The 17,150-nt window shown below is 43.1% G+C and overlaps 2 protein-coding genes across 2 annotated transcripts in view; one reads left to right on the top strand and one right to left on the bottom strand.

The window, feature by feature from the left end:
• The window catches only part of LOC309371169 (uncharacterized protein), a 238,664-nt gene that overhangs the window by 116,131 nt on the left and 105,383 nt on the right, over positions 1 to 17,150 (top strand). The window lies entirely within an intron of this gene.
• RASGEF1A (RasGEF domain family member 1A) overlaps positions 1 to 17,150 on the bottom strand; it is a 237,947-nt gene that overhangs the window by 153,976 nt on the left and 66,821 nt on the right. The window lies entirely within an intron of this gene.

Raw genomic sequence — 17,150 nt, 5'->3', positions numbered from 1 at the left:
CCATGACTCAGAGATTAAGAATCATGAGATTAAAAAAGGATGCGTACAAAAAATGGAAAAGGGGGGGAAACCACCAAAGAGGAATTCAAACAAATAGCCAGCACGTGTAGACACAAAGTCAGAAAAGCTAAAGCACAGAATGAATTCAGGCTTGCTAGAGAGGTTAAAAGCAACAAAAAAGGCTTTTATGGGTATGTTCGTAGCAAAAGGAAGAACAAAGAAACAGTGGGGTCACTCAGAGGAGAAGATGGTGAAATGCAAACAGGGGACACAGAAAGGGCTGAACTCTTCAATGCCTTCTTTGCCTCAGTCTTCTCCGATAAAGAAAACAATGCCCAACCTGAAGAATTTGGAGCAAATGATTCAGCAGAGGAAACACAGCCCAGAATAACTAAGGAGATAGTACAAGAATACTTGGCTAGTTTAGATGTATTCAAGTCTCCAGGGCCAGATGAACTGCATCCAAGAGTATTAAAAGAACTGGCAGATGTGATCTCAGAACCACTGGCAGTCATCTTTGAGAATTCCTGGAGGACAGGCGAAGTCCCGGCAGACTGGAGGAGGGCAAATGTTGTCCCTATTTTCAAAAAGGGGAAAAGAGAGGACCCAAATAATTACCGCCCAGTCAGTCTGACTTCAATACCAGGGAAGATTCTGGAGCAGATCATTAAGCAAACAGTCTGTGAGCACCTAGAAAGGAATGCTGTGATCACCAATAGTCAGCATGGATTTCTGAAAAATAAGTCATATCAGACTAACCTGATCTCGTTTTTTGACAGAATTACAAGCCTGGTAGATGAAGGGAACGCAGTGGATGTAGCCTACCTTGATTTCAGCAAGGCATTTGACAAGGTGCCCCATGATATTCTTGTAAAGAAGCTGGTAAAATGCGGTCTTGACTATGCTACCACTCAGTGGATTTGTAACTGGCTGACTGACTGAACCCAAAGGGTGCTCATCAATAGTTCCTCTTCATCCTGGAGAAGAGTGACTAGTGGGGTGCTAAAGGGTTCTGTCTTGGGCCCGGTCTTATTCAACATCTTTATCAACGACTTGGATGATGGACTCAAGGGTATCCTGATCAAATTTGCAGATGACACCAAACTGGGAGGGGTGGCTAACACCCCATAGGACAGGATCACACTTCAAAATGACCTTGACAGATTAGAGAACTGGGCCAAAACAAACAAGATGAATTTTAACAGGGAGAAATGTAAAGTATTGCACTTGGGCAAAAAAAATGAGAGGCACAAATACAAGATGGGTGACACCTGGCTTGAGAGCAGTACATGTGAAAAGGCTCTAGGAGTCTTGGTTGACCACAAACTTGACATGAGCCAACAGTGTGATGCGGCAGCTAAAAAAAGCCAATGCAATTCTGGGCTACATCAATAGGAGTATAGCATCTAGATCAAGGGAAGTAATAGTGCCACTGTATTCTGCTCTGGTCAGACCTCACCTGGAGTACTGTGTCCAGTTCTGGGCACCACAGTTCAAGAAGGACACTGACAAACTGTAACGTGTCCAGAGGAGGGCAACCAAAATGGTCAAAGGCCTGGAAACGATGCCTTATGAGGAACGGCTAAGGGAGCTGGGCATGTTTAGCCTGGAGAAGAGGAGGTTAAGGGGTGATATGATAGCCATGTTCAAATATATAAAGGGATGTCACATAGAGGAGGGAGAAAGGTTGTTTTTTGCTGCTCCAGAGAAGCGGACACGGAGCAATGGTTCCAAACTACAAGAAAGAAGATTCCACCTAAACATTAGGAAGAATATCCTGACAGTAAGAGCTGTTCGACAGTGGAATTTGCTGCCAAGGACTGTGGTGGAGTCTCCTTCTTTGGAGGTCTTTAAGCAGAGGCTTGACAACCATATGTCAGGAGTGCTCTGATGGTGTTTCCTGCTTGGCAGGGAGTTGGACTCGATGGCCCTTGTGGTCTCTTGCAACTCTATGATTCTAAGAATCTCATGCTTTACCAACTGAGCTATAGTAGTAGGACTATGCACTGGATTTAGCCAAAAGCCAAAATTTCAGGCTGGTTTTGGAGGCCTGGGCTTTGGCTGAGTCAGGGCAAAAATTGGGGAAACAGATCCTCACCAGCTGGTGAATGGGGGGTTCAATTCTACAGGCCACAGGGCGCTCCTTTCCATGGCCCCCACAGGAAAGGTGATTGCAAAGCAGGGCCCTGCAGGATGGAATCCTCTGTTCACCAGCTGGTTAGTGGAAGATTCAATCCTGCGGTCTGCAGTGTTCTCCATCACAAGTGCAGCATCTAGCAGAACTGAACCCTCCTGCTCTTGGTCTGGGAGGGAAAGGAAACACAGGTCTCTTTCTTTTCCCTTGGCTGCATGTAGGTGTTTTGAAAAACCCAATCAAACATTAGCAACCCCCACCCCCAATTAATTCAGGGTGGAATCTGGGCTGGGTGTTGTCCACATCAGGTGAGCTGGGATCCTGCGCTCCCCTAGCAGCCCCAAAGCAGCTATAGGGAATACATGAAGCCAATAGCAATGACATCCATTAAAGCATTGTATTGTTAAATCTATTTTTCAAATATATGTGATTGTTAGCATGGTTTTTCTGTTACTTAGTTGTACAGTAAATACTTCTGAAATTTTAAAGTGAGATGCAGTATATGTTTAATAAACCCAAGCTGGCCTTAATCAACACCCGCCAATCAAACTGTTGCTCACTGCCACCACCATGCCAGTCATGCATGGAAGACACTGGTCATCATGTGGTGAAGGTGGGCATCTCATGACAACATCACAGAACTTGTTCCATATCCCTGCCCACAAACATGACAGCAGAAAGAACTCACTGAAATGCCAGGAATAACTCATAGAAATCTTTACTCTATTTAGCGACAAAATATTTCATTGATAACTAAAAGAAAAGAGGATGGATTCAGTTGCAACTGAATGTTAATCCCAACTCTCAGCCTGCTTTCATTTCCTTACCAAACTCCTAGCCTAGGCTAGGATTTGAAGTCCAGGTGTCAGAAGGCTTTGGCTGAATGGTTGTTTTTTTTCCTGCTGTTGCTGATCAGCATACATTCTGGCCTTTGTACTGCTTTTCTTTAGAAGTCACTGCACTTTTCCCTTTCTCTCTTCTTCCCCTCACCTTTATGCCTTGGAGCATAAAACACAAGTCTAGTCTTGTGCTCCTGAGACCAAGGATGCCACACTTCTTATATATAGGAGCAATCTTTCAATTTCAAGACAGGAAGGGACAAGTGAGTTCAGGAAAAAAAATAACCCTCTGATCATCTTTGGATGGCTTTGAAATGTGTTGCTGACATTTCTCACACTTGGTATCTATCTTTATTATGTAGGCTCTAAGAGCCCTAGATGTGCAGCATTACTTGAGGCTATGTTCGGTGAATTTGGCATGAGAGGGAAACAGAAAACATCCAGTATAAGGGCAAGATAAAAAACAACAACATTCTCATGAGATTTCCTGCCAAAATTGCAGACATAAATGAAAAATGATACCTTTTTAAAAAACCCCAAAACTAACAACTTATTGAGCCAATCTAGAATTCACAACCTTTTTGATATTATCCTGTGGAGGTTTTTGTGTCAAAGCACATAAGCTTTCTCTGCTTATTCCATGCCAGATTTTTTTTTTTAAAAAACCCACATAAAGCCAGTGGGGTTGAAAATTAATATTTAAAATGGAGTTTCAGAATCTCAGAAACAGCATTTCATGGGTCTGAGCTGGTGCACATGGTGCTACTAGATTTCAGGTTGCCAAATACTTCTATAGAATCATAAGATTGTAGAGTTGAAGGGATCCCAATGGGCATTTAATCCTGCAATGCAATACCCACAGCTAAATAATCCCTGGCATATGGCCATTCAACCTCTGTTTAAAATGAAAGAGTCGACCCCTTTTTGAGGCTGTCCATTCCACTGTCAAGCAACTTACTATCAGAAAGTTCTTCACAGTGCTTAGTTGGAATCTCTTTTCTTGCAATTGGTTTGGGTTCTACCCTCTGGAGCAGCAGAAAACAAGTTTCCTTCATCTTCCGTGTGACAGCTCTTCACCTCCCAGTCTTCTCTTTTCCAGGCTAAACACACCCCACTCTTTCAACCAGTCCTCATAATGCTTGGTTTCCAGAACTGTTATCACTTTGTTTACCTTCTGCTGTACATGTTCCAGCTGGTCAATATTCTTGCATAATTGTGGTGCCCAGAACTGGACACAATAATTGCAGTGTGCGACGGGCACAATGGCACTTTTCCCTCTCATGCCATTGGCCCCGCTCTCACTTAGATAAATTGCTCCCCACCTCACTGAACAACCCTTTCCCCGAAGGTTTCTTTTCCTTTCCTCTTAAAATTCTAACCCAGATTATCCTGCGGGGGACCTTTATGAGGTGATATTTAGTAAGTTGTAGTCTCAGACAGGTTTTCTTTAAATAAACAATAAAGATTTATTTAAGGCAAGATAGTGTAGAACACAGATGGATTCAACTTAGGTTACTTCAGGAATAGAGTGCGATTTTTAAATCTTAAAGATTTTAAATCTTTAAATTTGTCCTCAGTTGTTTTTGCATTATTGCTTTGGTTCCTTTTTCTGGTATACTTTCTTTCAGTTATCCACCCCCTTTAACAATCCTGCTCCTGAGGTACTTTAAGTAAATAGACCAAAGAGTCGTCACACCCCCTCCCTTCACTGGGTCTGGGAGTTTCTTCTTTTCCTTAGAAGAATATTTCCCCTCCAGATTTGTGTCCCAAGTAGGCTTGGGACTCCTACTTCTCCTGGCTCAACCTCTGCCTCCCAGTAAAATTCCAGTCTCTTCCTCCTACAGGACACCACACTCTGTCCTTCACAACATGCTCAGAGTGGAAGTTGTTTTTCCAGAACCAACTCTTTCTCCCATTCACTCTTTATAGCCCAACCTGTCTCCCTACCTATCTCCCAACCTCTATTCCTATCCCTCCTCAACCAACCCTCTCCTCAACTACCTGTCTCTCTTCAAATCCTCTCCTTTTAAACTCTCCTTCCTGGAACCACGGCCAGTCAGAGGCTGCTGTTCGTTAACCATTTGCTGGCAGGGAAAGAAAGAAAGAAAGAAAAGAAACACTTGTTAAATAAACCTGTCCAGCAAAATCAACTTTTTTGTCACACGGTGGAGGTCTGGCCAAGGCAGAATAGAGTGGTACTATTATTTCCTTTGGTCTAGATACTATGCTTCTGTTGATGTAGCCTAGGATTGTATCAGCTACTGCATCAATTTGTTGACTCACGTTAAGCTTGTGGTCTAGTAAGACTCCAGGATTATTTCATATGTATGGCTGTCAAGCCAGGTGTTCCCCGTCCTATATCTGTTCACCTGATTATTGCTGCCTAAGTGCAGAACCTTACATTTGTCCCTGTTGAAATTCATTCAGTTTGGTCCAGTTCTCCAATCTGTTAAGGTCATTTGAATCCTGCTACCACTCCCAGTTTCATGGCATCTGCAAATTTGATGAACGTCCTCTCAATTCCTCCATCTTAGTCACTTATGAAGATGTTGAACCACACCAGGCCCAGGAAAGAATTGCACTCAAGTGCAATTACCAAAGCTCTTGGCATTAATTTTAGGTGTTTAAGGTCAAGAATCAGCCTCCTCAAAGCATGAAATGGGCTGGGAAACCAAGAGATACGAACATCAAATGAATATGGAATTTTAGCTATTAAATTTTTTCAATTACACTTCCAAGTTGTTTTGAGACGTGAGGGCTAGAAATTTTATTTAAATTGAAAGGACTCCCAGAATTCTGATATGATCCATGTGTTAACCTGAATTGATAGGTAGGAAAATTGCCAGAGGAGCCTGTAAAAGACTAATAGATAAATTAATATGGGATCTTTCACACTCTTGATCTCAAATTGAAAGCCTACTTTGCTTCTGCCCAGCTTTCCATTTTTGCTGGTCTGACGCAGTTTAGCTAATCTGTGGTGCACGGGCCGTAACTTGTATCTAGAGGTCACACTTTCAAAGAATAAAAGCGAACACGGTATCTCTAACAGCTGCGTAACCTTGTAGAAATCTTGATAATCAGCTGTGTAGAATTTGGTGTGGAATTAGAAAAAAATGTGCCCTAACTTTACAAATGATTGCTCTGCTCTGAAGTCTCTCTTACTTTCCCTCTGCAGCTGCTCTCCTCCCCAGATAAAAACCACAACTTTTTAATGTTGAGAGATAAATATTGGCAGCCCTTGGCTTTGCTTTTTATCGCCTGCCTGATGGGAAAATGCCAGGAACTTTGCATGCTTTTCCAAGCAAGTCTGTAGAGGTTTCTTTGACCAGATTTTGAATTTGGCACACAGTTCCCAACTTCTCTAGATAAAAACGGTAGAATTCATTTGGATCTCATGTTCAGTGAATCATTGCTTAAATTTAGCATGTAAGAAAAGCCTATCCTTTAAAATAAAAAGCTTTCTGTCTCATAATAACATGGCTATTAAAAATAAATGGTTAAAGGCAGTCCTCTTTAATGTTGCCATGTAAATAAAACATGCTTTTCATATTGAAAAGCTTTATCTTTTGGAGCACATACAACAATATGGCTGATAGCTTCCTACCAATGGCCACATAACTTGGACTCTAAAGTGCTTTGGAATGGATGTGGATATTATTGCTGATCCTACGCACAGACCTATTTTGCTGATTCACTCCCTCATCCAAACAGTGTGGGAACTCTTTCTCCTATCTTCTGTTTATATAAAAGCGAGCTCCTAACATATTATGGTAAGCTAGAAATAGCACAGGATTCAGCTTTGTGGATAGCAGCACAGTTAATTCCTATGGACCAATGCCACCAGGATCATGGAGCAAGGCAACTAGAGCCTTGAATGCTAAATTTGCTTGAATATGCCAATTTGGAAAAGCCAATTAAGACACGCAAACCACACAGAACATGGCAACAAAGCTAGGTTTGAGCTGCAGTCTCTTCTGTCTCTCTGACTGTAATTATATAATACTTTTTTCCAACCATGGATTCTATATGTTCTGGAGGTTCTGCCAACCTTCTGGAGCAGATTTATGGGGGATGCTGCAAAAGGGTGGCGAGGCTGCATTGTGCAGCTAAAAGTCCTTGCTTTAGTAAACTGGTTAGCTGGATAGCATCCTGTGAGTTTGTCTTATTCACACAGACCGAGGACACACTTTAAAACATAATGTTATGTGACACATATATTGCAATTGGTGCCATCTGGACTTTGTTAGACTCCAGTTCCCACAGGCCTCAGTTACCACATTCACAGCAACATTCTTCTAGTTAACTTATAGTTAGTTTTGATTCTGCCTGGAAAGCAAAGGCTGGATTCTCAGTTTGGTGAAACTCATAATCAACAATCTATAAAACTAATTGCTTAATTAAATGAGAGAATAAAAGTGGAAGATGTGAAGACTTAGCTACCCTCTTTGTACATATATCTTCTCTTATGCTGTCAAAACCATATAGCTTCCAAATTCAATTTTTGGTTTTAGTGCCTAAATATGATTTATTATCTTAAACGTCGCATAAATATTTTACTGTTTTGAGATAAAGCTATAGGCTTCTCACTGCCACCACAATCCTTAATAATAGAGCCATTCTGTACCCACAAAATAAGTGAACTTGAGCAGTCTTAAGAAGAACCGTGGAATGTCTACTTGAATTTAAGTCCAACTGATTTAAATGGAATTTTCTCCCCACTGCATAGTATCAGAGGCAGTATGTATTTGAATACCCGCTCCTGGGGATCATGTCTAAGGAGTATTGTGGTTCTTGTGTCCTGCTTGTGACCTTCCCACAAGCATCTGGTGGTCTGCTGTGAACAGAATGCTGGACTAGACTGACCTTTTGACTGATCCAGTGGCACTCTTCTTTTGTTATGTTCTGATGTAGGCTATAATTTGCAGTGCACACTGTACTAAATTTATCTTGTTTTGGTTAATGTCAAGTTCCCTTTTTAAAAGTGTAGCTCTGAAGTCAATGGTTACAAGGTAGTTCATAGAACTACTAGGCACATGTGCAAAGACATTTGTCTGTATCTTCAAAAAGAAACACAATAGACTGTTATTTCATAGTGTTGATCCAATTTGCTCACAGCAGTTGATCTCAAGCAATTCAAGAGAACATTAATTCCACTGGATAATTCTAGCTTGCATCATCAGTGGAGTCATAAAGAAAATGGGCACAACCATCATTAATGATGGTACCATTTACTCCCCAAATGGCTGTTAAGCTATGTATTTGAGGTACATTTGTGCCCAGTTTACTGTAGAGCAGCGTTTCCCAAACGAGGGCGGCCAGCTGTTTTGGAACTGCAACTCCCATCATCCCTAGCTAGCAGGAACCCAGTGGTCAGGTATGATGGGAATTGTAGTCCAAAAACAGCTGGAGACCCAGGTTTAGGAAACGCTGCTGTAAAGTAATGGTCCTGCCCCTACTTCTACCAAAGGTCTGGTTTTCACAGAAGTGGTAAACCTGTACATCTGGATTGCAGCACTTGGATTCACCAGGCTGCAGGTTGATTAACACAACTGAATGCTCCTCCATTTGAAGAAGAAGAAAAAAAGCTTCCTTGCCCAGAGAAATCTGGCATGTTAGTTTCAAATATGACAGGATGGTTTTTGTATGGGGGAGTGTTTGATTAAGTGAGTCCCCCACATGCAGCTAGAGTGGTTCAACCCAGACACACTTCAGTGAGACCTAGGCTAAAGAACAGATCTTCTGAGGAAGCCTTCTAGAACACTGAAGGTTTTGTTGCTGTCAACAGAACGAGCTGATCCATAGGGAGAAAAGAGCAGTAAGATAAAGGTCTGACATCTTTCTCTGGGTCTTATTAGGAGGGATAAATGGGAAGCAAAGGCCAACCTTTGGATCACCTCGCCAGTTTTCAGAAGGAGCGGAAAGATGGCTTTTCAGTAAGTAAATGAGAAGGATGGTTTGTTTCCCAGATACCGATTAAACACAACTTGCCTTTGCAGCTAATTTAACTTCAGATGTTAGTTACAAATCAATAGCGGTTGGAGTAACTGACACAGATACATGGCTTAATGTCAGTAAGAGCACAATATTAAGCCCACGTGTCTCATTTCAAGCAGCAAAAACAGAAGCAAGTGAATAAAAAAAAAACCCTAGTTATGTAAGTGGGTGGAAACTTGTTTCTTTTCCCTCCTAATACAGATTTGGAGGAGGGAATCCTTAAACTTTTCCATTTTGGAAGGCAAAGAGAACGTATAAAAGATGGCTCAGCTGGTATTGTGTTTGTTTTGTTTTCTTCTATGCGGGACTCTTCTGACTTTAGCCACTGTCTGAATGGAGCAGGTGATGGAAGTGATGGGAAAAGCTCCACCTTTCTGTAAACATGCCAGGAAATAGGCTGCTAGCCAGCTGTTAGGAGCACAGAATCCCTGCTAGTTTTAAAGGGGGTTCAAGGTGATGGCCGCCACACTTGCCTGGAACTGAAGATGGCCTTGGTTGATTCTTTCCCTGCCCCATTATTTCGTGTTTTATTTCTGGATTATTGTGCAAATAACAGCCATGGTTGTGGAAAGGGGAATCAAAGCTCTTTTATTTCTCTCGTGCTCTTTGCTATAATGCTTTGGAAAGAACCCAGCCCAATATCACTTTCGTTTTTCAAGAAATAGATTTGTTACAGTTGCCATTGGGAGCCTTGGTTTTATTTGGGGAGAGAATCTGTCCACCGGACCTTAATCTAGATATCCACTGATGAAATAACAAACCCCAAGATTGTGGCTTTCAAGGGGGTGAGCTCATTTCCTATAGGATTATCTGAACAGCATATTTTTTATGGACAAGGCAGGAAACTTGATGGTTTGTTTTCTGTCCTGGGCTCCTTTGTGAGGAAAGGCAGAACACAAATTGAGAAATAATAGGAAGCTTGGATTGAAGACTTGACATCAGAACATCAAGCCCTCAAGTTACCTTTCTCTTTCCTTTGTTCAATCCATTCTTCTCAACTTCTCAACTGGTAAATCTATGAATATGCTAACCATCAGTTTGCGTAGGAATGATTTTGAAGTACTGGAGAACATATGCTGATATGTTTTATTGTTGCTATGGCCATTGGCTAATGCGAATAAAGTTTTATCTATCTATGTTGAAAGTAGATTTATGAAAAATGTTACCACCAAGCATATCAATATTGTTATTGGAGGTTGTTTTGTGGATTTCCTATAAATTTCATGTTTTTATTATTTGTTGGATGCTGTTTTTGTGTAACAAGTGATGAACAAGTTAAATAAATAATCAATATTCGAAGTACATCTATGAAGTGCAAGGCTTAACTTGTCAAGCTTAAAATAATACTAAGTTTATCTCACAATGTACTGGCAAGGGAGTCTGGATAAAGTAAATCTATATACCAACAGGGCTGATTGTTGAGGTAAATACAGACTTGCCATGCAGAAAGACAAAGGGGGTGTGTGCGCGCACGTGTGTGTGTGTGTGCACCCAGACCCTGTTTATCCTAGTTAAAGTTGATTGGTGCTGAGCGACCTCTAGTTGCTTTTATAAAATGAATTTACTCAGTGCTACATGCAATAGATCACCTAGAAATAAATTCACAATATGAATGAACGCTGCAAAATGCACTGTCAAGATGAGAATCGAAAGCTGGCATAAAACCTCAGCTATGATAGTAGTAAAAATACTACAGTATGAAATCTATCACAGTCACCCCTTACCAAAAGCCACATTAGGTATGCATAGTGGTAATAACCCAGGTTGTATACACTCAGGAGGTTTGGACAGTAGAACATAAATTCTAGACTGATTTAGGTATTGAATTTGCACCAAGTTCTGCCCTTAATTAAAGGATGGGGACTGATCTTGTATTGGCTGACACACCTTTTTTTTATTCCTTGAAACTTAACTTTACATATGCATGGAATTCATATGAATTGCATGAGTCTCTTCTGTCTATAAATGCTTTCATCCATAAATAAATAACACATCCACATGGCTCCCGCCGAACCCCCTGAACTATTGTACACATGTTGCTTTGTGGTGCTTACCATTTGCATAGTTGGGTACAACCAATTAGTTTGGTAACTTGTTGCTTAGACAATTGGTTTGTTCAGGCAAGATCCCAGCATGTTTTGGTCAAGAAGAAATTCCTTTGCTTGCTGGCATGGGAAAGGAAGCTCTATATAGCTCAGTAGAAGACCACATGCTTTGTACACATAATTTCAAATGGATGCCATCTCTAGTTAAAGCATCTCAGATAGGGATGCTGAGAACTCCTTGAGGAGCTGCTGTTAACTTAAATGAAGAAATGGACTTACTCTGTGTAGGACAGTTTCTTGTACCCTGAAATCAAGCATTTTTCCTACAGTTTCCTACAGTTTCATAGGATATGATGAGAGAATCCCAGTTATCTTGAGAGCCAGGTTGCCAGCATGAACACACACTCCAATTTTCTCTGTCATAGCAGTAGCATTAAATGGCTGAATGTGCTTTACTATGTTAGGTGGCAGACACAGAGCCAAGGAGGTGTGATAGTGGTACACCTCTGCCTAGCCTGGTGCCCTTGCTAAGCTTTAGAGCATTCTGGTATTTGGCTTTCCTCCACCAATCTAACTATATTCTATGTTTAAAACTATACACAATTTAATACTATGACCTTTGCCCAAGGAGGAACTTCTCCAGAAGACCTGTTCATTGAGAATTCAACCTGATTTGCTTGCACAAAGCTCATGTGGAGGTTAAGATTATGCCTGGTCTTTATCGATCCATCTGGTTGGTTTGTGGGGAGGTTATATAACAATGAGCATTTATTCTGTTTGCTTGCGGGGCATGTCGTTCCATTAATCGTGCATCACAGTTTTCCAGTGCATTTCCTTGCCACTTTCCTAAACTCGTAAATAATAATCTTTTTTAAAAAACAACAACAGTGGATTTGTTATGCTAGCTTGACAGTTTTAATGCACTTTAACTGTGCAAACATAAGTTTCTGGTATATGTTGGATTCCTCCTACAAAATACTGACAGTCTGGAGTTGACCTTGCATTTCAATCTAGGGTGCACCCAGTTTAGATGCTCCTGTTGCTACACTATTGTCATGTTGCATTAGGAATAGGGGAAGGAATAAAACTAAGCAATGAATTTCTTTTGTTAGCAACTTTGTCTTATAAGTCAGCAGGGACTAAGTAAGTTCTTAAAATTTGATGCACAACTGTTTGGTATCTAATTAATCTCTCTTGTCTCCTTTGTATGTTTTGGTTCTAGAGATTAATTGTTAGCGAAAGTAATTAAGTGGGCAAGCAATTATATCACCTACCTACATATATATGAAGACAGCTAAAGGATGAGGTGAAAATATGTGAGGATCAATAGGAGGCCTCTGCTAATGATAATGACTTGATGCTTTAATTTACAGTAGTTTTGCATTATCATGGGAATTGAGATTGGTGCCTGTGTGACAACATAGAAATAGACAGATTTTGTACAGTGATCTTTAGCAGTGACCAGGCTTATTTGATTCTTGGTGGATTTGTTCAACGATGTGCCCTTCTGAAGCTTTTCTACACAATTTCTAGATTAGTGCAAATATGTTTGAAGAAGGCCAACTGCTTGTGTTAGCTTTCCCTACGTCCCAGGTAATTTTAGTGGTTTCCCCAATGGGATGTCTTTGTGCTGTCCAGAGGATGAAGGAACAAATTTTCCATCTTCCTCCTAGAATGTTTGGCCACAGCTCTTTGTGGTCACATCTTAGCGTTCACATCTCCAAAGCAGAAGAATCCCTTGTAATTAAGCACCCCTGCATTGAACTCCATTGACTTGGGAGTTCCTTGTGAGGGGACAAAAAGGCAAGTACAGTACCTACTTTATTTGCCTTACAAATAACTATTTTAATTGTGTGAAGGATATGCTGTGAATTTGTGGTTTGAACAGTGAGAGAGCTGTTTCCCCAAGGTTTTTTGTTTTTGTTTTGAAAGTGTTATAGTGCAGAAAACAAAGTTGCAATGGAGAACTGGCATTAGCTACGCTGGCTAAGGCTGATGGGAGTTGTCATACAATCCCTGGCAGGCCACAGTTTCCCCATCCCTGTTGTTGCGATTAAAGGCTTAATGTGTAGAGGGAATATATCAGCTCAGAGAAATTAGTGAAACTGCTTGAGCCATGGCTTAGCAGTGGTTGTGCACATGTTTTGAGGAAGGGAGACATTTCTACAGGCTCACATAGCTAAGGCTAAGGATCATCTGGCTTTGTAGGCAAAAGATTCCACTTGAACCCCTTGCATTTCCAGTTAAAAGATTCCCCATTACCAGAGCAAGGAGAGGCTTCACTGCCTGAGATCCTGAAGAACTGCTCTGGAAACAATACGGCTTGGGAAACACATAGTGTTTCATTTTTATGACTATTTTTATTGAAAGCTTTTAAAAGTAGCCACTGCAAAGAGGACAGGAGCTGAATTCATATGAGACTTGAAATTACGTGCTGGCAGCTTGCCGCTTCTTTGATATCCTGTGCTTGGCTTATTACAGTGACCTTTCTGGGACTGTCACTATTGTTATGCCATTCCTTGGCTGTAGATACTACAGTGCGGAAAAGCTAACAGACAAACACTTCGTGCAATGCTAACAATGCTGATGGTGTCATAGCTATGGGCTTATATTCAGCTCATCTATCTCCGAACTGCCTACTCTTTAAAATTGCATGTCCTGTTGAGGTCTAGATTTTGTTATTAGATCTTTTAAATTCTATTCTGTCCCCCCCTCCAAATGATTAGCAATTCATAGATCAAAGGATATACAGTGATATTGAGCATATCTTGAGGACAGAAAGTGGCAGGGGAGGAGGAAGCATTAATGGGTTCAATTTCCATTTCAAGATGCAACGGGAATCTCTACATTTCATTTGCATGTGGTGAGTGGTGTGTTTGTGTGTCTGGGGCAGGGCATGAGAGAAAACAAAACTGGAAGACTTGGAACCTATGACTATTTATGTACTGTTCAGATCCAACAATTTTTAAAAAAATAAAAAAATGCCTTACGGGCAAACTGGTTTCTAATATGTAACACCCCCACAATGGATGATCAATGGATTATGAAGGAACAAGCCAATAAAAACAAAATAGAACAGTATAATCTAGTCAATGAAACAGTCTCACACTTTTGCAGTGCCACCTGTGTCACAATGCTTCCAGTATCATTTATAAAAACAAATCCATACAAAACAATTTTAGTGAAGAGTCTTGTTGCACTTCTTGCAAGCCCATTACCAGGAAGGAAGAAAACTGGGGCTAAATTGTCTGTCATGGTTGGGGACTGTCAGGGAACTGCCATCTAAAGCGCCGGGGGCGCAAAGGCTCACTGAGGTTGAGAGAGGAGTAGCAGCGGAAGAGGGAACCAGTAGAGGGCGAGCAAGAACTCCAAGGGAAAGTGAGTCGGAGGGATGGCTCAGAGACGCTTCCAGCGAAAACAGTGGGGAGGTCTCAGGACCTCCTATAGGGACACCCACACCTCGCCGGAAACTGTCACGCCGAGAGGCCAGACGACGTGTTTCCGTTAAAGAGCTTTTATGTTGGAAACGATTCCGAAAGCAGCCACTTTCGGATTCTACTAGTGATTGACGCAGCCATGCTGGAGGGGCTCCGTCACAGGCAGAGGTTTGAAAACCTGATCAAACTCTGAGGGACTTGCATTTTACGCACAAGCAGCTCATCGTCCCATCATAGCAATCCGAAAGTCACCGAAAGCCAGCTTGTGCAGGGAGAAGCATCATGAGCAACCCAGCCGGAACCGGAGGAGCAGGAGCAGCTGGAGGGGGTCCAAGCCTGGAAGAAAGGTACAGGGCGTTGGAGATCCAGTTGGCGCTGCAAACGGCGAGGCTTGAGGAGAGGAGGGCTCAGGATGCAGAAAAGGGAAAGGAGAAAACCACCCCGCTCGCCAGAAAGGTGCCAGGATTGGTGCAGAAATTCGGGGGGGATCCCAGGAACTATCATGCCTTTAGAACAGAGATGCAATACGCTCTAAACTTGCAGTTTGATGACTTCCCCGACGAGGAATCGCGAGTGGCTTTTGTGATTGGCCATCTCGAATCCGGGGCGAAAGATTGGGTTAGACCCCTGATGGCAGCGAATAATGAGATCCTAAAGGACACGAGGAAGTTTTTTCGTGCCATGGACCTGATGTTTTCCAGCGATATTGAGCAGGGGGTGGTGCGAAGGCAGTTAATGGCTTGCCAGCAAGGAAGCAGATCTGTCCGTGAGTACTGGACTGAGTTTACTATGCTGATTCATAAATTGGGGTGGGACCTATCGGCGGAGCCCATCCAAATGCTTTTCGAAGAGGGGCTTTCTTCAACCGTCAAAGATGAGCTTTCCCGGGGGCCCAGGGCGGAGTCTATGGATCAGTTAACCAAATCTGCGCTGTGCATAGGAGCGCGCCAGGAGGCGAGGGCTTTGGAAAAGCGGGAAGGGAAAGGAGACCGTTGGAGGGAGTTCCGCATTCCAGACATTCCAGAGCCACCTTTCCCGCCGGCAGAGCCGATGGAAGTTGGAACAGCGCGGGCGCGCGCAGTTTCAAATCCCAGTGAAGGGCGGAAGAAGGAGGGAAGGAGCGCCAAGAGATGTTATCTCTGCCAACAGCCAGGGCACTTTGCCAGAGTCTGCCCACAAAGAAAGGAATGGCAAGGGATGGCAGGAGCTGTTGGGGGAAAGGAAGAGGAAGGCAAGGAGCAAGTAAAAGCCAACGCCTGGCTGCCACCGTCGGGGCACAGCAGCCAGGCCAAAGAGCAGTGAAAGTGCCCATGCCGGAACCTCCCAGACCCGCTTTAGTGATAGAGGTGTTACTAGAACTGCCAAACGGACACCCACTAAAGATCAAGGCGCTTTTGGATTCAGGCAGCTCCTGTAATTTCATGAGTAAGGAGTTTGCAGCTGAGCACCAGATACAGACCATCCCTTTAAGTAACCCCTTGCAGGTGACTACGATTGACGGCAGAGAGCTGTTGGGGGGAGAAGTTAGCCAACAGACTGTCCCGATGATAATGAGGGTGGCAAGGCACACCGAACAGATAGCGTTTAATGTGGCCATCCTGGGAGGAGCGCCCATCATTTTGGGGATGAGCTGGCTGGCGCTACACGATCCGCTAGTGGGCTGGCATCAGAGGGTGGTCTCCTTTGGGTCAGCGCATTGCCTAGAACACTGCAAGGAGGGGAAGGTTTCGGGAGGAGACAGAGTCACCCTAGCCGGGATGGAAGTAATGGACAAAGGGAAGGTGCCCCCGCAATACGCAGATCTGAGCAACGTATTCAGCGAAAGGGAAGCAGACAAACTGCCACCGCATAGACCCTTTGACTGTCAAATCAACCTACTCCCTGGGGCCCAACTCCCAGTAGGCAAGCTGTACGCCATGTCAGACAGGGAGATGCAGGAGCTGAGGGAGTTCATTGACAAAAACCTGAAGCGAGGTTTCATCAGAGAGTCCCGAGCGGTGGGGGGCAGCCCAGTGTTTTTTGTGGACAAAAAGAACACAGACAAACCGAGACTGGTGTGTGACTTTAGGGCCCTCAATGCAGTGTCGGAGCCCCTGGCTTTCCCTATGCCCCGAATTGATGACATTTTGACCAGAGTAAGGAAGGGAAAGATTTTTACAAAGCTGGACCTGCGGGGGGCGTACAATCTGATACGCATAAGGAAGGGAGATGAATGGAAGACCACCATGTTTACCCCTTTGGGAGCCTTTGAATACCTCGTTATGCCCTTCGGTCTACAAGGGGGCTCCGCGTGTTTTCAAGCTTTTATAAACCACGTTCTGGGACCTTTGCTCTACAAGAATTGTGTGGCCTTTTTAGACGACGTGTTGGTGTATTCGGAAGATGAGGAACAGCATGTGAGGGACGTTCGAGAAGTGTTGGGCAGGCTGCAAGCCAACCAGCTGTGGGTGAAACTGGAGAAGTGCCAGTTTCATACCAAGGAGGTGGAATTCCTGGGGTACCGCTTGTCAGACAAGGGATTGGCCATGGATCCAGGCAAGGTCCAAGCGGTACTGGAATGGAAGACACCGAAGACCAAGAAGGACGTGCAAAGATTCTTGGGGTTTGGGAACTTTTATCGGAAGTTCATCAAGAACTTTGCCCACTTGACGGCGCCCATTACCGACTGCCTCAGCAGCAAGAAGAAATTTGTTTGGACGGT

The sequence above is a fragment of the Podarcis melisellensis genome, assembly GCF_964234715.1.
Source record: "Podarcis melisellensis genome assembly, chromosome: 5".
Taxonomy (NCBI): domain Eukaryota; kingdom Metazoa; phylum Chordata; class Lepidosauria; order Squamata; family Lacertidae; genus Podarcis; species Podarcis melisellensis.
This window is presented reverse-complemented; position numbering and strand designations above follow the sequence as displayed.